The 23,963-nt window shown below is 39.2% G+C and overlaps 1 non-coding gene across 1 annotated transcript; it reads right to left on the bottom strand.

Moving 5' to 3' along the window:
* Positions 1 to 14,812: 14,812 nt before the first annotated feature.
* Positions 14,813 to 14,920, bottom strand: LOC145135357 (small nucleolar RNA R71). The gene has a single exon (XR_013719818.1). It is a non-coding gene; the product is annotated as a small nucleolar RNA R71 (small nucleolar RNA).
* Positions 14,921 to 23,963: the final 9,043 nt, after the last annotated feature.

The raw sequence follows: 23,963 nt of genomic DNA, 5'->3' as shown, positions 1-23,963 counted from the left end.
AAAATAATTATTCTGGAAGTCAAAACATGCAAAATTGAAACCATAGTAAACGATTAACATAAGATAGTAACACTTTAATCATAAATAAATAACAACTTTTATTTAATCATCAAAATGTCAATTACATTTTACAAGTTTCAGAAATCTAGTTGTTGAAACTAATATCATCCTTCAGCCCGATGCACCTCGCATGTTGTAAATGCTTAACCCTACTCAGTCCCTTAGTGAGGGGATCTGCTGGGTTCTCATTTGATGATACCCTCTTAGCCACGAGGAGTCCTTCTTCTATTCGATGTCTGATGAAATGGTATTTTCTGTCAATGTGCCTAGATCTCCCGTGATCTCTTGGTTCCTTAGCCAAAGCAACCGCACTTTCGCTGTCACAGAAAATCTCCATTGGCTCCTTTATAGCTGGTACAACTCCAAGGTCTCCGATGAAGTTCTTTAGCCATATCGCCTCCTTTGCTGCTTCACTCGCTGCTATGTACTCTGATTCACAAGTAGAATCAGCTACTGTCTCCTGCTTGGAACTTTTCCAAGTAATTGCCCCTCCATTTAGGATAAAGACCCAGCCTGACTGAGAGCGGAAATTATCCCTATCAGAGTGAAAGCTAGCATCGCTATATCCTTCCACTCTCAAGTCGTCACTGCCTCCGAGGGTAAGGACCCAGTCCTTAGTCCTCCGCAGATACTTGAGAATGTTCTTTACCGCAGTCCAGTGAGCCTTGCCTGGGTTCCCTTGATATCTACTGACCATGCTCAAAGCAAAGGCCACATCAGGGCGAGTACAAGTCATAGCATACATGATAGAGCCCACAGCGAAAGCATATGGTATATGACTCATCTCAGCTATCTCAGCCTCTGTACTCAGACTCTGAGTCTTACTCAGCTTGGCATTACTCTGGATGGGTAATTCCCCTTTCTTGGATTCTTGCATGCTGAACCTCTTCAGCACCTTATCCAAGTAAGTACTTTGACTAAGTCCAATTAGTCTCTTACTCCTATCTCTTAATATCCTTATCCCTAGGATATAGGCAGCTTCTCCAAGGTCCTTCATAGCGAAACACTTCCCAAGCCAGGACTTCACCTCCTGGAAGGTTGGGACGTCATTTTCTATGAGTAGTATGTCATCCACATACAACACCAAAAAGTTGACTATACTCCCACTAGCCTTGACATATACACAGGACTCATATTCGCTCCTCGAGAAACCAAACTCTTTGACTTTCTCGTCGAAGCAAAGATTCCATCTACGAGATGCTTGTTTCAATCCATAAATGGATTTCTCAAGCTTACACACTCTATTAGGGTACTTAGCATCGACAAAACCCTCTGGCTGAGCCATGTAAACATCCTCAGCTAACTTTCCATTAAGGAAAGCGGTTTTGACATCCATTTGCCATATTTCATAATCATGAAATGCAGTTATGGCCAGTAAGACCCTAATAGACTTAATTTTCGCTACTGGTGAGAAGGTCTCATCATAGTCAACTCCCGGAGTTTGAGTAAAGCCCTTCGCAACCAGTCGCACTTTGTAAGTGTGTACCTTCCCATCCATGTCGGTCTTCTTCTTAAAGATCCATTTGCACCCAACTGTCTTACGACCTGGTACATTGTCAACCAAGTTCCACACTTGATTGTCATACATGGACTGAATCGCGTTGTCCATAGCCTCCTTCCATTTAGCAGACTCGGGGCCTGCCATGGCTTCCCTATAATTATTAGGTTCATCCAAATCTATTAGTGTACTATCACTAATAAATGTATCACCTTCAGTGGTGATATGATAACCATAATAAAAATCAGGTGTGTTCCTCACCCTAGTGGAACGCCTCGGAGGTACAGACTCATCTATCGGATCAACAGGAGTTTCCTCCTCAGGTTGGTTGATAGTATTTGAGATTCCTTCACCGCTTGACTCTTGAAGCTCTTCAAGGTCAATTTGCCTCCCACTGTCCCCTTGGCTTATAAATTCTCTCTCACAAAAGACTCATCTTCTTGCTACAAAGACCACATTATCACTGGGTCTGTAGAAGAGGTAACCAAAGGATCTCTGTGGGTAGCCGATGAAAATACACCTCTCACTTCGAGGTTCAAGCTTATCATGAGTCTCATGCCTCACGAAAGCTTCACAAACCCAAATCTTGATGTGGTCTAAATTGGGAACTTTCCCAGTCCACATCTCGTGAGGTGTTTTGGCAACCTTTTTAGTAGGGACTAGATTAAGGATATGGGCGGCAGTCTCTAAGGCATACCCCCAGAAAGAGATTGGTAACGAAGCTCGACTCATCATGGAACGAACCATATCCAACAAGGTTCGATTGCGCCTCTTAGCTACACCATTCAACTGTGGTGTTCTGGGAGGTGTCAATTGTGAGACAATCCCACATTCCTTAAGATAGTCAAGGAACTCAATGCTAAGATACTCTCCTCCCCTATCGGATCGGAGCATCTTGATGTTCCTGCCCAATTGATTCTCAACTTCCCGCTTAAACTCTTTGAACTTTTCAAAGGTTTCTGAATTATGCTTGATTAAGTAGATATATCCATATCTGCTATAATCATCTGTAAAAGTCACATAATAGCGATTAGCATCTCTTGTAGCAACTCTGAAGGGCCCACACACATCTGTGTGTACCAGGTCCAACAAACCTTCACCCCTATCACAAGTACCTGTGAAGGGTGACTTCGTCATTTTTCCAAGTAAACAAGACTCGCAACTATCATCCGACTTTAGGACAAATGATTCCAAGACTCCAGCCTTTTGGAGTTGGCCTATGCGCTTCTTGTTGACATGTCCAAGACGACAATGCCACAAGGATGCTTTATCCAAGCTATTCGAAGAATTAATATACAACACATTATTTCCTAGATTGTCTACAACATTCACAGCTTCATATACACCATCACAAGGTAATGCTTTAAAGTAAAATACATCATTGTAGTAAACATTAATAGCACCATTATTATTATCAAATAAAAATGTAAACCCTTGTTTGTACAAGCCATGAAAAGAAATAATATTTCTCGCCATTTCTGGCGAGTAACAACATTTATTCAAATCTAACATTAACCCATTATTTAGCAATAAAGAATAAACTCCTATCTTGGTGACAGGTGATGCTTTCCTGTTGCCCATGACTAAGTTTATCTTCCCGTGCTCCACTTGCTCACTTCTTCTTAGGCCCTGCAAATCAGTACAAATATGAATACCACAACCTGTATCAAGCACCCAAGAATTAGCATTAGATAAGTTATTAGACAATATTGTATAAATACCTGCATGAGTGGGTTTAACTTTCCCATCCTTTACATCTTGCAAGTATTTGGGGCAGCTTCGCTTCCAGTGCCCCTTTTCTTGACAATAGAAGCATTGTGCTTCCTTTGGGTTTGAGGAAGGAGTGATGGGACCTTTCTTTGTCCCACTAGAAGAGGAACCATCAAGGGGCTTACCCTTGGTACCCTTCGAAGGGGTTTTCCTCTTCTTGCCCTTTCCCTGCCCAATCGCAAGAACAGGGGCTGCTGAAGGAGTAGAAGTAGAAGTAACAACCGCTTTACTCTTAAGGCCATTTTCAGTTGTCCTTAAAAGTCCTTGAAGTTTACTCAGTGTGACTTCCTCCTTGTTCATATGATAAGTCATACGAAACTGATCATAACTTGGAGGTAAGGAATGGAGAATGATGTCAATCGCCATTTCTTCAGGAAAGTCCACATTGAGCTTCAATAACCGGTCAACGAACCTTTGCATTTTCTGCATGTGACCGATGATGGGTTCACCATCTTTCATTTTGGTTGTTATCATGGAGGAGATGATTTCATACCTCTCCTGACGCGCGCTCTAATGGTACCTTTCCATCAGATCCTGGTGCATCTCATACGGGTAGAAATCTTCATAGGATTTTTGAAGTTCAGGAGTCATGGTGGCCATCATGATGCATGCTACTTTAGTATCATCCTTTTCATGTGCAACAAACTCCGCAAACTCTTCAGGAGTAGTAGTGGCTTCATTCACAACCTTAAGCTCCCTATCGAGAACATACTCCTTGTCCTCATAGCGAGTAATCATCTTGATGTTTCTGATCCACTCATTGAAGTTGGATCCATCAAAAGTGACTTTCCCACACAAGTTCATAAGGGAAAAGGAGCCTGTTGGGTTTGAGCCAGAAGCATTGTTGGAAGACATCTGAAAGAAAAGAAAGACAAGTTTCATTACATTAAGAGTCCTTAATAAGTCATCCAACTGAAATATTAAGGCTAGGATCCAACAAACTATTTATAGTTGGAAGAGGGATGCCGTAATCCAAGCTATAAAATATTTGAAGGTAGGTAAATGACGATTTACCAATTTCCACCATAAGAACGAAATATTTTATTATTAGGTTTTATTGGATTTGAAACTCCTAGATCTTTTGAGATACATTGAACTTTTCAATGGCATGTTTAAATCTCGATTGTGCCCTCTCAAGTTTGTGACTGGGATGCCGAGGATCACAAACAAGGTGTGAATGACCATACAAATTGACTTGGTACCCTTCACTATATTACCTAATCGATGTGTCGGTTAACCACACACGCTCCACCGATCTATAATAAAGTCAAGTTACCCTTTGCCACACTTACTAGTCCTTGTTAGTGTGCCGGTTAACCACACACGCTCCACTAACGACTTGGTAAGGTACAAAGTGTAATTTTATGGGCTAGCACCTATTTCACATTTTCCTAAAGTAACTAAGATTGGGAATTAATAATGTATAGTTACTTTATAATTCATTATACTTTTAATGAGAGTTAAAGTCTTATCCTACCCGTTCGGCTAACGACCCTCCACCAGTCAAGGAAGCGGTGGGTGAGAGTAGACACCCATTAAGCTGCCATTTTATAGGCAACAACCTTATACCCCCCTTATAGACCGGCTTCGTGAATGAGGCCTACTTGCGGTAAGAATGACTTATTCTTATACATATCTATATAAATAAAATTATAATAATAGTATAAGTGTTGATTGTTAAACTTTTAAAAATCTAAGGTTTAATTTGGAATTAAAGTATTAAAGTGTAAGACTTTACAAATTCCAAAACTTGAGGGCAAGTTTTGAAACTATTTCAAGACTCTTCAAATTTGTAACTTATGAGTTTTAATGGTTCATTAAGTTGAAGACTCTTCATTTTATGAAACCTACTATTCTTTAATGACAACTTTTAAAGAAGTGACTTTTGATTATCCATAACTTGAGGACAAGTTATGAACACCATCATAAGCATTAAGATCATGAATTAATCTAGCATGTAAGTTACACACAATTCCTATGATCTTCTAAAACTCATAAGAACAAATATTCATATCAAGCAATTTCAAGAAATCACATATAAAACTTGAAAATTGATAATAGTCATTTGAAATGGGTTAACATAATCATTACCACTTTTAAAAACTGATTTTATAAGTCCAAAACAGTTTGGGATAATGATTCTAGCCCATTTCCAGCAACAAAACTCGGAAAACTGCCCAGCACGCACCTACTCGACGAGTAGGATGAATTTTGTCTTGGACTCGTCGAGTTCTCCCCTTGCACTCGGCGAGTCCAGTCGAACAGTGAACAGTTTTTCGATTTTTCAAGCAGTTTGCATCAAATATACAGAAAACAATCCTAGGCTCTGATACCACTGATGGGTTTTGAGCATTCTAACACTCCTATGGTGTACATGCAACCCTATAAACCTTGAATCTATGTTTTCTCTAATATACATGCAAATTTGATTTTTCAAGGTTTACTTCCTAACTAGCATGGCATGGGGAATATGTAATATAAAAACTAGTAGAAGTACATACCTTTCTTGTTGCTTGGATTCCTTGAAGACTTTGTGAGCCTAGCACCCCAAATGTTGTGCCTCAAATGCTTCACACAACACCACAAGACTTGGAATAACTTGAGAGAATGTCACTAATACTCAAAATCGGTTATGACCTCTTAGAATCAACTAGTGTCCGATTTTGCTAGCTATAGGGTTCCTTTTATAGTGTTGTCACAATTAGGGTTTACACATGAATGCCCTTAATTGTCATGACTCTTGATTTCTAATGATCCATGGGTTTGTAACTCCCATATCCATGGAGCTCCAAATCACAATAAACCATGGATCATGAATCCACCATAAAAGATTAGATGATTGTCATAATCAACCCTATGTATTTAATTAGTCTCATTTTGATCACCAAATTAATTCTAAATTAATACTTGATCAATACTAATTAAATAATACTATTATTAATATATTAGAACTTATAATATATTAATAATCACAAGTGTCCTTTCTCTCATTTAGTCTATCCAAGTATTGCAATGCCATGCAACCCAAATCGACCATGCCGGGTCGGGTCAAGTACATACCAAATAAAGTTATGGACTTAGACACTATATCCAACAAAATTCTCTATCATCCCGGCAAAGCCAATGTAGTAGCAGATGCTCTTAGACGAAAAGAATACACAGGTCGTAGAGTGAAGGCACTGACCATGACAATCCATTCACACCTGTCCACTCAAATCAAGGAGGCTCAGTTCGAAGCCTTGAAGTCGGATAATGTGGCAGATGAAGCCTTAAGAGGAATGGAGAAAAACTTAGAAATCAAGGGTGACGGAGTTCGTTACTTCATGAACCGGATCTGGACATCGAAGTTTGGTGGCTATAGAGATGTTGTCATGAACGAAGCCCATAAAACTCGATACTATGTTCATCCAAGTTCAGATAAGATGTATCTGGATCTCAAGAAACTTTATTGGTAGCCGAACATGAAAGCAGAGATAGCTACCTACGTAGGCAAGTGTTTAACTTACGCCAAAGTTATGGTAGAATATCAAAGGACCTTAGGTTTACTTTAGCAGCCAGAGATACCTGAGTGGAAGTGGGAGCAGTTTACAATGGATTTCATAACCAAGTTGCCCAAGACCAAAGATAGGCATGACACTATTTGGGTAATCGTCGATAGATTAACCAAATTCGCTCACTTCCTACCAATAAAGGAAATAGACAAGATGGAGAAACTAACCAGAACTTACATCAGAGAGATAGTACGACTGCATGGTGTGTCCATATCTATTATCTCCGATAGAGACAGTAGATTCACCTCACGATTCTGGCAGTCATTATAGAAATCTCTGGGAACTACGCTGGACATGAGCACAACCTACCATCCACAAACTGACGGGCAGAGTGAAAGAACCATTTAAACACTAGAAGACATGCTTAGAGCCTATGTGATCGACTTTGTTAAAGCGTAGGATACCCATTTGTCACTTGTCGATTTTTCATACAACAATAGCTACCACTCTAGCATCAAGGTTGCCCCGTTTGAAGCCCTCTATGGTCGTAAGTGCGGATCCCCTCTGTGCTGGGCTAAAGTGGGTGAAATGCAGCTAGCTAAAGGGCAAGTTCCTGATAGCACTCTCGCTGGCTCGAAAATCATTCGAGAAACCACAAAAAAGATCATCCAAATCTGAGAACGACTGAAAGCCTCTAGGGATAGACAAAAGAGCTACGCAGACAAGAGACGAAAACCTTTTTAATTACAGGTTGGTGACCGCGTTCTGTTGAAGGTCTCACCTTGGAAAGGCATGATACGCTTCGGAAAGCGTGGAAAGCCAAATCCAAGGTATATCGGGTCATTTGAGATTCTCGCTAGAATCGAACCAGTAGCTTACAAACTCCGCCTAACACAAGAACTTAACAACGTACACTCTGTCTTCCACGTGTCTAATCTAAAGAAGTGTCCATCCGACGAGACTCTTGTGATTCAACTCGATGAAATTGAGATAAACGAGACTCATAACTTTGTGGAAGAACCAGTAGAAATCATGGACAGGGAAGTCAAACGAACGAAACAAAGTCGCATACTAATAGTGAAGGTTCGTTGGAATGCCAAGTGGGGACCTGAATTCACTTGGGAGCGAGAAGATCAGATGCAACAAAAGTACCCGCATCTTTTCCCTAGTCCATGATGTATTCACTATAGAAAAAATTTCGGGACGAAATTCCCTCTAACGGGGGGATAATGTAATAGCCCGCTATTTTTCAAGTCAATAAAAGTCAAACCCTTTAAATAAAAACTCGAATTTTATTGATTTTGTTGAATGAGTTACGAACATAAGGGTTAAATATGATTTAAATTATATAAATGAAGTTTTTATATAAGTATTTGGAATAAAATACACTTAAAAATCAACATTTTTCTCTTTGGAACCGAGAACCCTCGGACCGAAAACCCCTTTTCAGCCGAGAACCCTCGGACCGTAAACCCTCAAACCGAAAACGTCTTTTCGGCCGAAAACTCAACCACCATATATATTTTTCCCCGAAAAATAAGTCATTTTCTCACTTTTTCACACGAAAACACTCCCATTTTGCTCTCAAGTATCATACAAGAACCTTCCAATCTTCAAGAAAAATCCTTCAAATCTTAATATTTTTCACCAAGAACACCAAGAACAATCTTCAACCAGACCGAAAACACTAGGACCGAGAACTTGTTTACGACCGAAAACACCATAAGACCGAGAACTAGGTTCTCGGTTGAGATAGTAAGACCGAAATCAAGGATTTCAGTGAAGGCTTGACCGAAACCCTCACCAACACTCCAAATAATTCTCGGTAATTATTCCTTACGTAAAATAAGTGTTGTCTAACACTTTAATTAATTACCTCACTAATTTAAATACGATTGCATTTTAAATATTATTAGGATAGCGTTATTTCCCCTACATTTTCACTATTTTCAATGCTTTTAGGGGGAATACAAGTAAAACACAAGGACTCTTGTGTTAACATTCAAACGATTTCAAACCATTGGCAATTGTTTCCGACCCTATTTATTGTTGCATTTACCAAAAATATATTTTTATATATTTTCAACCCTTTTGTAGCATGTCGAGCAAAAGGGTATTTTTCATAAATCTCTTACTACCGCTTTATACACACTATTAAATTTCAAATGTTTCAGTTCATTACAGGATATACATTTAAACTATAGTTGGTATAGTTTATGAATCGATACACTATTTTGCTAAGTTCATTTAACAAAACAAGAACATACATTCAAACTATAATAGGTATAGTTTGGGGGACACTACACTATTTTACAAGCTAAAAGAACACTATACATGAACATGAACATACATTTAAACTATAATAGCTATAGTTTATGGAACACCACTCTATTTCACTAATTCAAGGATACATTACTAAATAATTATTTAAGTATAATTATTTTACATTACAAAGTACACTACTACAAGGTTATACATACAATTTCAAGTACAAGAGAACACTACTACACTACACGTAAACTAGTTAATACATGGTTCTGAGGCACTACTTTAGGGTACCCATCAGGGTACCGGTTCAAGTCCTATAAATTATAACCAGAGTCTCCTAGAGGGAGAGCGTGAATTTGTGTATAGATCTATACAGGACTGACAATCCCGAACCTGAGCTGCTTGCAACAGCTATGAAACATCCCAAAAATATAGACCAAAATTTTCTTTTTAAATTCATTTATAACAGAAGGATAAGTCATCCATCAACATAAAGAAAACCATAAATCGTGTATCTCAAAACATCGTGTCAAAATACTATATCAAAATCATATAAGAAAAATATCAGAGTCTAAACATCCCCATGCTAAAACTGTGGTGTGTGCCATGCAATCATCCCGAGCCCTTCCCCTTACTAGTGGAAGTACCTGAAACCAAAACTGAAAACTGTAAGCACGAAGCTTAGTGAGTTTCCCCCAAGCTACCACATACCATATACATAATCACATACTGGGCCTAGCCCACTGCATCGGGCCCCGCCCGACATCGGACGAATCCGGCATCGGGCCCCACCCGGCATCGGACCAAGGTCCGGTATAACTTGGGCCTAGCCCCTACATCGGGCCCCGCCCGGCATCGGACCAAAGTCCGGTATACATAACATATCAAGAAGCAAAACCTAAACATAAGCATAAACATAACATGAGAGCTAACATTCCTCGGGCTTACCACGACATCAGACCTAAGTCTGGAACACATAATCACACACATGCAAGAATCACAAAGACATCAAGCATACTAACTTCCTCGGGCTTTCCCCGGCATCAGAACAAATTCCGGAACATAACAATCTACATCGGGCTAACCCTGAAACATACAATCACACATAAATGGGCTGGCCTTGGTGCCTTAGACCCTCTCCTATAGGAGAAGCCTCACCTCTCAAACTAAATGTTGAACTCGTGCATGAGGAATCTCTGCTGGCTGCTCCTACAACTCCTCGGCTACTACTATATAATAATACTTAGTCAGAAATCTGGCAAATCTTGCTTAGGGTAAAATGACCATTTTACCCATGGTCAAAGTCAACATTTTAGTCAAATTCAACCTTCCAAGTTGACCTAACTCACCGAGTCAACCTATTGACTCGTCGAGTTATAGAACTCATAAACCCTAAATTCACGACTCGGCTCGTCGAGTCACCCTATGACTCGTCGAGTTCCCAGGCTACCCATCATCGCGACTAGACGAACTGACTCGTCGAGTCGTCCCTAGACTCGTCGAGTCCTAGCATAGTCAGAAAAGGGACAAGATACTCCAACTCGTCGAGTTCCTTGACAACTCGCCAAGTTTCATGAACATCATCGAGGATCCTTGATCGGACTCGGCGAGTTCCTATATGAACTCGTCGAGTCCCTTGCAGATCTAACCTAAACAACTGATTTCACACTTCTAAGGCTCCAAAATACAGATCCAGATCGTTTCCATGGTCCATTTCTATAAAGTTGGAGACTTGATGGCTTTGCACACCTCAAATGGACCCAAACTCAAGTTATAGCAACCTACTTCCATGAACATGGCCATTGCTTGGACAAAAACGGGTTCAAGACCTCTTTTATGGTTCTAGAGGCTAAATATCACAGGAAAAAGGGATTGCTTGGCATACAACCCATGGAGAGTAACTTATCCTACTCAAAGGGATCAAAAAGACCCATAAATCAACACTAAAAGAGATCTAAGCAATGGGTTATCAAGCTAAGAGCTTTTTACCTCAGAAGGTTGCAAAAGATGGATGAAATCCTGGATCTTAATCTTCTCCAGAAGCTTGATGGCTCCAAGCTCTTCCAAATCTCTTCTATATCACAAAAGCACACTCAAAACCTCAATAATCTCTCAAGGATGAAGCTCACAACAAATTAGGGTTTTGGAGGACAGGGAGGCTGGTAAGGGAGGCCCAAAGGGGGGGGGGGTTAAGTGGCTTAAATAGGGTGCAAGACCCCAAAATAGGGTTTCCTCCTGACAGACCTACTCGTCGAGTCAGGTCTTCGACTCGCCGAGTAGATCATTTAAATCCCGCGACCAAGCTGGCATCTACTGGACGAGTTAGGGCATCCAACTTGTCGAGTAGCTCTTAGAAAATGAATACTTTAATAGATTTAATGCGTACCGGGAACGGGGCGTTACAAGCTAGGCCGGCAGGCCTGGGGTGACAAATGTCATAACATTCTGACGCCTGAAGAACGTCGTAGAGGCCACTAGTCATATCAAGCATGGTTATATGAAACTCACAATAGTATTATCTAAAACATTTGTTTACGGGATTAACACTACTTCAAGGGTTTTATTTTAATTAATAGACTACGGTACACTATTTTACACTACAGCTAGTGGATTCCAGACTCTCATATAAATGGTTTTATCTTAATTAATAGAACTACAGTACATTATTTTACACTACAGTTGGTGGACTCCAGGCATTCATACACTAAGGTTTCACACAAACAATACTACAAACACTACTACAAGCACTATTACAGACACTTCTACAGTACACTACTCTTCTAGTACAACATACAATTTCAAGAAACATTAATGACATAGTTTTATTTATTAATAAGACTACAGTTTACTAATACAAACTACGGTTTACTATTACGAAGTACAGTTCACTATTTCAGAATACAGTAACTACATACATTTGGGTCTTAAGGTCTAAGACTACATTTCATCACTAAAGAAAATATTGGATTTTGTGGAAGTACACTATAACATTTTCAAAGAACAAGACAAGTTTTCCATCTTAAATACATTCTTATGAACTCACCAACTTAAATGTTGATACACTTTCAAAACCACTTGTATACTCAGGGAACCAGTAGACAGGTACACCCGCACGTTTTGAGAAGACGGAGCTTTTAGAGTCGCGTCTTTTATACTTTTGTTATACATTTTTGATGTCATACAAACTATGTATTGAACAGATGTAAATACTATATTTTATCAATGTAATGGTTGTGTTTGCTTTGATTACTATTATGATAACATCCATCAGTCTGTTCGATAGTACCAATAGGATAAGAATCGTCAGAAACCTTCAGATTGGAGGTTAGGCTCTTTCACTTTTGGGTTGAAAAGCGAAGTCATGTGCCAGACTTTCGAAACCATCAAACTGAGTTGGTATTACTGATATTGCCATATTTATATATATTTTTAGGCAATATTTATCTACATTTTTATTCATAATTTGGTTATATACATAGAATAATGGTACTTATGAGCTTAAATTGTTGTTTGCAGCCAATTAGAAGCATTTATGAAGAAAGGGACCAAAATTAATAATATTTGGAACATTGGAGGCTTGGAATACAAAAGTTGAAGAAAACCACGGAATTTACCGAAGTCACGACGTGAACTAGGTGGCCACGACGTGGCACGAGTATTCTGGAAGATAAGTTTACGTGAAGAAGGAATCCTTGCCCAATACGGATAACTTCGAGATCACGACGTGGAGCTTCCTGTCACGACGTGGAACATGATTTTCCAGAAACTATATAAACTCTTGGCCATTACGACTTTGAGAACTTTTGGCTGAAGAAAGAGGTTCCAAAAGGCAATTTTTAGCAGAAGAAAGGTTCTAGAAAAAGGGTTTCAACACCAAAAGAGTGAAGGTCCATAATTAGTTTATTTATTTGATATTTATGAACATGTTTTCTTATATTTTGATTTGTGTTTGTTTGTTAGTTGCTATTATGAGCAGCTGAATCTCGCTACTCTTATCTAGCTAGATGAAGCTTCTAACTTATGAATAGCCTAATTTTACATGGATTTATTTAGTTGGTGAAATGCTTGTGTTTGATTTATTGTTACCTAGCATGCTTATGTTTGTTTCTTTAGTTGCTTAAACTCATGTTCTGTGTAGCTTAGTGACCATTAACTACATGAACTTGATAACCTAGTAATTTAGTGAACATTGAATTGCTAGAGCTAGGATCGACCAAAATCTTAGTTAGTAATTGAAGTAATTAATTTACCTGTGCTAGAGAACATAGATTATGACCATAATTGTGTTTGCATAATAAATCTTACATAGCATATTCATAATCATAAATTGGTTATGTGTTTAATTGTGTGTGACCATACATAGTTTTACATGAACTAACTAATTATTGGTAAATTTAGACTTAAATTACTAATATAATAATAACCGACTTGATAATCCATAATTATTAGCTAGCCATAAAGACGAAGTGGATTCGAACTAGATAAGAGTGTTTTTAGTTATTGATTGAATTTGAGTTAAGTTAGTCTGATCTTGTAAAATCAGATAAAAACCCTTTTTAAACATGTTAATAATTAGGTTAATTTAGTAGTAAATAAATCAATTAATAACACCGTTCCCTGTGATCGACACCCGACTTACCCAAGCTATACTATAATCTGACTAGGTACACTGCCTATAGGTGCATAGTTAGTCTAAGTTTGTTAGCTTATAAATATTAAAATTAGTGGGTACTTTTGTGCACATCAAGTTTTTGGCGCCGTTGCTGGGCAACGGCTTAGTTTTTTTTGTTTATTTATTTGCTTTAGATTAATCGATCCTTTTTGTGGGGTAAAACTTACAAAATGTTATTTTTCTAGTATTTAGGGTTATTTGCAAAAAGTTATTTTTCTAGCATAGATTTTTCTGTTACAGAGTCCAGGACGTGGAGCACCCTTCCACGACGTGAATTCTGCGAATTCCAGTTTTCTTTAGCTTTCAGTTTATTTTTCTATTTTAGTTCAGTTTTATGTTTTTATTTTGATTAGTTTGCAGGAGTTCATGACCAGAGGCTCTAACACACCTTTGGTGCCACCACTTGAAGATCCGGAGTCAGCCCTTCACAAAAATAAGAACAAGAACGCAAAGGAAGATCACACACCGAAGAAGACGCCTTTGCAAGAACTAAAGTCAGCCTTTTCGAGGAAGTCGGGAAAGAAGACAGGACAATCGAGTTCAGCCTCAAAGGATAAGAGCAAAGTTGAAGAATTTGGTCCAATTCCTAATCCACACGAATTAGAATACGAGTCAAGCCCAGAATTTAGACTTTTCATAAGTGAACCCGAGAACGAGCCGGAGAACGAGATGGCGAACATAGATGAGATGGCCATGGGAGACTACAAGAAGCGGATCCGAGAGGATATGGGTCCCGGTTTAGTTCAACCCGCAATTCCTGCCACTGTCTCATTCGAGCTGAAGGGACATATCTTGACTGCACTGAAAGATATTCCATTTTATGGAAAAGATCATGAAGATGCTTTTAAGCATCTCGATGACGTCAATGACATTGCGGATTATTTCAATGTCCCAAATGTCAATAGAAACACCGTCTTGCTGAGGATGCTACCAGTTACTTTCAAAGGAGCTGCAAAAGACTAGTTGAAAGCACTACCTCCTGGTACAATAACTACTTGGGCTCAAATGCGTGAGCAATTTCTAGATCAGTTTTGCCCACCATCCAAAATAGCTAAACTAAAGAAGGCGATAGCTAACTTTGAACAACAACTAGGAGAGTCGTTATACGAGGCATGGGAACGCTACAAAGGGGTTGTTAAGGAATTGTCCTCAGCATGACCTCAACATCCAACAAGAAGTGTCAATATTTTATGATGGGGTGAATGTCATGACACGTCAACTTCTTGACTCGCAAGGGCCACTTACGAAGAAGAATCCAAGACAAGTCAAGGAGCTGATAGAAGAATTTGCAAAGCACTCTCGTGAGTACCACAACCCAAGGCGAGATGGAATCAAAGGTAGTGGAGGTGCACAAACTGAAGAGATGGCGGCTGTGATGGCAATGCTCAACACTATGGATAGGAGATTGACTCAAATGGACCAATCAATTCATGTAATTCGAGTTGGTTGCGAGAGATGTAGCGGCCCTCATTTGACAAAAGATTGCAATTTGGATGAATATGGGAACAAGAAAGCTCAAGTTTGCTATTCAAGTGGGGATAAATATGATGAAGATTGGAGAAGACCAAGGAAGGAGTGGCTGCCTTATGATGAATACAAGAAGCATAAGGAAGAGAAATTTAAGCAGACAAGCCGAGGCTTCTACCAAAAAGAGCAGCCACCACCCGAGAAGAAAGTAGATTTGGAAAGCGTGTTGACCTGATTTATGGAAGTTTCCGAAAAAAGACATGATGATACCGATGCAGTGCTAAAGGAACACATGAATATGATGAAAGAACAGCACAAAATGATGATTGACCAGCAAGCTTCATTAAGAAATCATCAAGCATCGATTCATAATTTAGAAGTCCAAGTTGGTCAGCTCACTACTTTGGTGAACAAAAATTTATCCCCACAATTTTCCGAAAAGAACACTCAACCTCAAGTGATGGCCATTGATACTGAAGAAGAGGCAATCTATGAGTTTTTAGAGGCACTAGAAGTGGAGCCACAACAGCTCGATCCAAAGCCAAAGAAGCCGAAGCTCGAAATTGAAAATGTTGCTGAAACACCTGATTCACGACGTGGGCCTTATCTGTCCACGTCGTGGCCCCTGTCTGAACAGAAAATTCCAGAAACTGTCTCGGCTTATCGACCACCTTTACCATTCCCGTCTCAAGCACATCTCAGTCCACTGGAAAGGGAACATCTGGAGTTTATTCAACAAATAAAGGGTATTCCTATTAATACTCCTTTTATTGATTCACTTACGAAAATTCCAGAATACGCAAAGTTCTTACAAGACTTGTTAGATACTCGTCAACAACTAAAGAAGAATTCTAAGGTGATTCTAAGTGAGCAAAACTCAAAAGCTGTGTTGGGAGAGATACCTAAGAAGATGGGGGTTCCTGGACGACTCACTATTCCATGTGAGTTTGGGAATAATATGAAGGTTTATGATTTAGCCGATTCTGGGGCTAGCATAAAATTGATGCCTTATTCGCTTTATCAGAAATTGAATATTCAGAACCCCGGGGCATTGTGGAAGATATTCTAGTTAAAATTGGGAAATTCATTTTTCCAATAGATTTTGTAGTATTGGATATGAAAGAAGATCCCAATGTACCGATTATTCTTGGTCGCCCGTTACTTAATACTGCTGGAGCCTTGGTTGATATACGCGAGTCCAAGCTTACTTTGAGAGTCGGAGATGAAAAGGAAATTTTTGGGATAGAAGATGGTTTCCAAGGAAGCGATGTTCAAGAAGAGGTTTTCAACATTGATGAAGAGAATGAAGTTGAAGAATTAGAGAAGCTCATGGAGGAAGAAATCAAAACAATTCAACAAGTTAAAAGAACAAAACCGAGAGCATCCGTTCCGTTTTTAGTTGAAGTCATTGCCTACACGAATCCAACTTCTTGGGTAAGCAAGGAAGATGATGAGATGTCGAGTGACGAAGAAGAAATTACTTCAAAAGTAACAAGTCCAGTGGTAAAGGAAGAAAAGGATACTATGGAACTTAAGTATGAAGATACATTAGAGACTAAAGGGATAAAACGCAAGCTCGATGGGGACGAAGTCAAGGCTAAAAAGGAGAATTCTAAGAAGGCATATATTCGACGAGTTCAAACTTACGAGAGGCGTTTCAAGGAACAAAAGATCCAAGTGGTGGACTCTTCTGATGAGTCAACGTAGGATGCACGGAGTCCAGCTCAAGACTCCTCAAAAAGAAGCGCTTCTCAGGAGGCAACCCGAGTTTGGTTTGCATTTTCTTTTCTTTTCTTTTTGTTTTTTTAGTTTTTGTTTAGGAAAGTTAGCAAGTCATCATCTAAGAACTATTACTTGGTAAAAATTAGTTGTGGGGTGCTTTGGTAATAAATGGAACACAATGAAAATAAAAAAATTATTAGCTAAACTTATTTTTTGTGACCAGACATCATCCACGTCATGGTCAGATGCGCCACGTCGTGGTTTTAGGTAGAATACGGGGACCAATCCTTAAACCCTTTGACGACAAGTTGTTCCCCATTTGTTTATTGTCACACGAACGGAAGGAAGAGTCCCCACAACCGATTTTTTTTTCAGTTTTTCTTCCAAATCTCTTGCATTCTCTTGTCATTTCACTCAATCTGGTATGTATTTCATGCTATAGTTGTTGCTATTTATCCCAATTTTATGCATTTAGTTGGTTAGGGTTTCTATAGAAATTAAAATTTCCCAAATTGATTATATTGGTTAGTATTTTCACTTTGAAAGCCCTTAGATTAGCAGAAGGAACAAACCCCAAGTACAAAATTCGTTGGATTTCAACTGTTTTGTGTTCGATCTGTGCCCACGTCCCGATTACAAAACCACGACGTGGCGTGCAAAACCACGACGTGGTTCCTGGGTAAACAGAATACTGCTTCGTTTTTTTTTGCTTTGGGTGTTTTGTTTGCTTTGGTTTAATTTTCTTTTCAGGTATGGCTCCTAGATGTGTTGTTCCACAGGAGAATAACCCCATTGATGTGGCACTAATTCATCCATTGTATCGGTTTCCTCAAAACATTTCTCGGGAGTTATTAACCACATATGAAAACCGATTAGGGTGGCTATATAACAGAGAGTTTGCAATCGCGCCCATAGTAGATTGGGGATGGCTGCGCGGTGTGGGTATGGTTGTTGAGTTAGAACGCTACTGGACAAAGGTGTATGAGGGTTTGGATTTTTCTTTTACTTGCCATGGGTGGAGGAACTTGTTTGCGATCCAAGAACCCGTTTATCGGGAATTATAGGTGGAATTTTTCTCTACCGTAATCTTTGAAGAACGCACCATTGACTTGCTTATAACCGGGCACTTGTTTTCCGGTTGGGCGGCGTATATAGGGAGTGTAGTCTTCGGGAGTTTGCTTGGCGCACGGGGCTTTATACGGAAGTGGAGACTCAATCTCTGTTCTTCGTACCGTTTTTGCTTGGGTGTGTTCGGGATTTTACTCCCGGCACTATGGATGTTCAATTGTGGCAAACTATCTCCAACCACGAGTACAATACTCGTGATTCTAGTGAGTCGCAGATTCGGAACCCCGTGTACCGTTTCCTTCATCGCCTTGTCACCTTTTCTATCAATCACAAGCATCATGGTGATAAAGTTTCTGTCACACCCCCAAACCAAGGATGGCGGAAATGTCCGGGGGTGGAGGACTTCATGTATAGTATCATAACAACAATTGTAATAGTAATTCAAGCAAACCCAACCAACATATATATAATTGAAAAAGTTACATCATTGTATGAATTACATGTTTACGAATCAATTACAATATGTTGACAAAATATGAAATAGTAGACGCCTTAGCGTCCCATCCTCAAATGCACTTGGTTACCTGTTTAATGATTTCATGAGAATACAAGTTGTTTGAAAAAGTGTCAACACAAAGGTTGGTGAGTTCATAAGCTTTTGTTTATAAAAGTATTATTTGTTTTAGAAAATCCAATATTTTCCTTAAAATGTATATGTAGTCTTAAATCCAAAGACCGAAATGTATAAGTAACTTTTCTTACTTATAATAAATAATGTAAGTTTAAATCGACATAAACTCGTTTAATTTTAATGAAGTTCCCGTAAATTCCAATATTCATTAATACTTTATGTGAGTTTATTAAGGCCTTTTCTTGTAAAAGTAGTGTTCGTTCCAGAAAATCCAATATTTTCCTTAATGTGTAAATGTAGTCTTAAAACCCAAAGACCGAAATGTACAAGTAGTGTTCGTTCCTTATAGTAAAACAATGCAAGTTTAAATCGACATAAACTCGTTTGATTTTAGTGAAATCCCCGTAAATTCTATGTTTGTTAATACCACATGTGAGTTATTATAACCATGCTATGACCTAGTTGGCCTGAAACGACGTTCTTCAGGCGTCGGAAATGTTATGACATTTGTCACCCCAGACCTGTCGGTCTAGCTGTTGCATGCAGCTAAGGTGTGGGTTTGTCAGACCCAATATAGATCTATACACAACTATCACGCTCTCCCTCAAGAAGACTCTGGTTACAATACAGGACTTAATGGTAATTTGAAGTAAATATCTCACAAAGTCATTAACGGAATTACGTGTTATGAAAACTTGGTACCGTATGGCCGTACCTTGCTTAATGAAAATATCTTTTGTATAAATGTACCCTTTTTAAATATATGTGTTATGTAATGTATCATAAACTATACCTATTATAGTTTATCAACCAAGGGTAGTACGTAGTAATGTATGTAAACGATATTCAAAATAGTTTATTAAATGTTTGAATGTATCGGTTGTACTTTGATTATAATCACTTGTTATTCTTTATATTTTATATGTCCAAATCCATTTGTAAACTGATGTGTGTCTAAATATTAAGATAAAATGTCATATATTGCAATAACATATAATCACATAAAGATATACACGTTGCTCAACATGTTACAAGGTGAAATGAAATTGACCGCAACTTTTTGTTGTATACAGTTTCTGTTACTGTTCTTAGAAAATTTATAGAAAAATCATCAAAGCTCTAAATCCAAATCCGCAAATTCTGAGAGTTTGGAATATGAGTCTAGTTTGTTCGTAAATTTTATCATGATTTTTAGTGATCCCTAACAGAGGTGAAAATGTTCATAATCACAGACTGGTCCGGGTTTGCCTTTGAAATGATAGTCAGTTTTGTAAAAATCACCATAAATTGTAGGAAAATCATATGGAGATGTGCAAGTAGCCATTTTAAAGCTAAGCGTTTGAACTACTTGCACCTGGAACAGTTTTGAAAACTAAAATATTTAAGTTGACCAAAACAGTCAGTGATCGAAGTTCATCTTTTCTGATGTAATCTGATAGAAAAAGTTTAATTGTGTTCTTGATGATTTTACTTGTATTCCCCCCTTAAAACATAAGAAAAACATGTAAATGTAGGGGTATGAACTCACATTATGTGATTTCAGTAGATGAAAGTGAGATAGAGGAAGTGTTCAACCCAAGAACACTAAGAAGATGTCTTGATGATTCGAGAATCTAACACCGAATAAGATGGAATTTGTGTAAGATATCAATGATTTGAGTAGAATGGAGTTTAATAATTATGTCAATGATGAAGATACTTACTAATTGAAGGAAGAAATCCCTGGAGAAAGCCTTGAAGTTCTTGAAGTTGAGAGAAAAGATGAGAGAATTTTGGAGAGTGTCCTTTGGTTGCTAAGTGTAGAATGAAAGAACTTTATGGAGAATGAGGAGAGAGGATCAATCCTCCAGCTCTTAGAACGTGGGAAGAGCTGGAGATTGGGTGTAAAGGTCCACTAAGGTGACAAGGAGTAGTGGGAAAGAGTGGATGATCATAGAGTGATGTGGTGGTGGCTTGCTTTTGTCATAAAATAAGGAAAAGCAAATATTCCCTCAATAATTAGTCCAACCACCAATTCTTTTAATACATTTTAATAAAAAACCCTGGAGATTTATATATTTTGGGGCCTTAGTTTATAAAATAAAGTTTTGGGTGAAAATCCCACGTTAAAATAATGAAAAACGGAGTTAAAACGAAGTCGTAGTCGAAAAACCGGTAAAAAGGGGCCGTGTGCGAGGCCTCTCGGATGGGGGCCGAGACTTCGGACCCTCGCATGCGAGGCTGCTGTCTGAGGGCTTCGGATTCGGTCTCCTGAGAGGCTTCAGCTTTGGTCCTGATGAGAGGCTTCGGATCCGAGGCCTCGGATGAGAGGCTTCGGTCCTGAAGCTTCAGTTCCAGGTCCTTAAGGCTATTTTACCCGTTTTTACCCCGTTTCAAGCGATTTTTGACCCGGTTAAGGGTCGATATGACCCAAATGATTACAAAAAGTTAAAGTAACTTTTTGAGAGAGATTTGGGAGAGATTTCAAATAGAAAGAGGTAGAGTGAAAACGATTTAGAGAGGTTTCGTTTGTGATTAATTTGAGTGTCCGGCTTCACAATGCAAGGTTCGTAAACCCCGTTAAACCGTGTTTTAGTGTCGTACACAATCCCGATGATTGTGCAATAGTGTTTTATCGCTTTGGTTCGTTGTTTAGCACTGTTAAGGCTAAGGAAAATCAAACACATGAACTTTCCAAATTATGATTTCTCATTAAAATAGCGAATTGTATAGTGATTACATAACGTAAACCCTAACATACAAGGGTTATTGGAGTTGACCGGTTTGACTTGTTGACTTTGTTTGACTTTGACTTGACCAAAATTTGATGGTTGTCACATCATCCCCCCGTTAGAAGGAATTTCGTCCCGAAATTTTCATTTTGACTGGGATTTCAAGAGTTTGGGAAGAGATGTGGATAATTTTGTTTCATCTGATCCTCGCGTTCCCAGGTGAATTCGGGTCCTCGTTTAGCGTTCCAACGGACCTTCACGATGGGAATACGACTTTGTTTCGTTCGTTTGATTTCCTGATCCATGATTTCGACTGGTTCCTCCACGAAGTGGAGATTTTCGTTAACTTCGATTTCGTCGAGTGGTATTACGAGTGTCTCATCAGACAAACACTTCTTTAGGTTCGACACGTGAAATGTGGGATGTACTTTGTCGAGTTCCTGAGGTAATCGAAGTTTGTATGCTACTGGCCCAATCCTAGCAAGGATTTCGAATGGCCTGATGTACCTTGGATTTAGTTTCCCGCGTTTGCCGAATCGTATCATTCCTTTCCAAGGGGAAACTTTTAGTAGTACACGATCACCCACCTGGAATTCCAAGGGTTTGCGTTGTTTGTCTGCGTAACTCTTTTGCCGATCGCGAGACGCTTTCAGTCTTTCTCGAATTTGAACGATCTTTTCTGTGGTTTCCCTTATGATTTCAGGGTCAGTGAGGGTACTATTAGAGACTTGCCCTCTAGCTAGCTGTGTATCCCCCACCTCAGCCCAACACAGGGGTGATCTGCATTTGCGACCGTAAAGAGCTTCGAATGGAGCGACTTTGATGCTAGTATGATAGCTGTTATTGTAGGAGAATTCGATAAGCGGTAGATGGGTATCCCATGCTTTACCGAAGTCTATCACACAAGCTCTTAACATGTCTTCCAACGTTTGAATGGTTCGTTCGCTCTGTCCGTCGGTTTGTGGGTGGTAGGCCGTACTCATGTCAAGCCTAGTTCCCAATGATTTTTGTAGAGACTGCCAAAACCGTGAGGTAAATCTACTATCTCTATCGGAGATAATGGATATTGGCACACCATGGAGTCGTACAATCTCTTTGATGTACGTTCTAGTCAGCTTCTCCATCTTGTTGGTTTCTTTTATCGGTAGGAAGTGTGCTGATTTGGTCAATCTGTCTACGATTACCCATATGGTGTCAAGCCCGCCCGATGTCTTAGGCAGCTTGGTTATGAAGTCCATGGTTATTCGTTCCCACTTCCACTCAGGTATATCCGGCTGTTGTAATAGCCCGGATGGTTTCTGGTATTCGATTTTGACCTTGGCGCAAGTCAGGCACTTGCTCACATAGGTAGCAATCTCAGCTTTCATGTTCGGCCACCAGTATAATTTCTTGAGGTCCAGATACATCTTATCCGACCTGGGATGGATGGAGTATCGAGTCTTGTGTGCTTCATTCATGACGACGTCTCGGAGTCCACCGAACTTCGTTGTCCAAATCCGGTTCATGATATAACGTGCTCCATCATCCTTGACTTCTAAGTTTTTATCCATTCCCCTTAATGTCTCTCCTGCCACCTTTTCTGGTTTCAAAGCTTCCAGTTGAGCTTCCTTGATTTGTATGGTCAGGTGGGAATGGATTGTCATTGTTAAGGATTTTACTCGGCGGCCCGAGTACTCCTTCCTGCTTAGAGCATCGGCCACTACATTGGCCTTGCCCGGATGATAACGAATTTCGTAGTCGTAGTCATTCAGCAACTCTACCCATCTCCTCTATCGCATGTTGAGCTCTTTCTGATTGAGGATATGCTGAAGACTTTTGTGATCAGTGAAGATAGTGCATTTCGTGCCGTAGAGGTAGTGTCTCCAGATCTTCAAAGCGAATACTACTGCTCCTAATTCCAGGTCGTGCGTAGTATAATTAACCTCGTGCGTCTTAAGCTGTCTTGATGCATACGCGATAACCTTCCCTTTCTGCATGAGCATACATCCGAGGCCTTGATTCGAAGCATCACAGTACACTACGAAGTCTTCGGTTCCCTCTGGGAGAGACAAGATCGGTGCTCTGCATAGGGCTTGTTTTAACATTTGGAAAGCAGCTTCTTGTTTCCAAGTATATGACCGTTTGTAAAAGTTTAACACAGTAATTTAGTCGGGACATAATTAATATATTTATGTTTTAAAAAGATCTTTATCGGTTACTTCATTAGTTGCAAAGTGCATACCAGTCATATGTGATTAAGATATAATAGTCCTTCGAATAGATGACCCTAACTCCAAGACCACAACCAAACAAGGACAGGAAGTGAAACAAAGATACATAAATTCTAAGTCTATAGCATCTTAGTTACATATGACCTTAGCGCATCCACTTAGCAGCTATTGATCTATAAATAAAGACCTATTTAATTCTCAGATAATTTATTATAGTAACACAAAATACTCCTATAGTATTTGTAAATGTTTAGTTTTGAGTTCTTAAAGTATCCTTTGTAGTGTGTTATTAGGTTTGTTAGATTTGTTGCCCATCCTGACCATCCCCCGGTATATGCAAGTCAATTCCCGGACAGATATAGTTGATCAGGCTATATCCTTCCCAGACTTAATCC

Source organism: Lactuca virosa, chromosome 8 (assembly GCF_052849685.1).
Source record: "Lactuca virosa cultivar CGN04683 chromosome 8, Lactuca_virosa_CGN04683_v6, whole genome shotgun sequence".
NCBI classification, from domain to species: domain Eukaryota; kingdom Viridiplantae; phylum Streptophyta; class Magnoliopsida; order Asterales; family Asteraceae; genus Lactuca; species Lactuca virosa.
The sequence above is the reverse complement of the archived record's forward strand: the minus strand, read 5'-3'. Positions and strand labels throughout refer to the sequence as shown.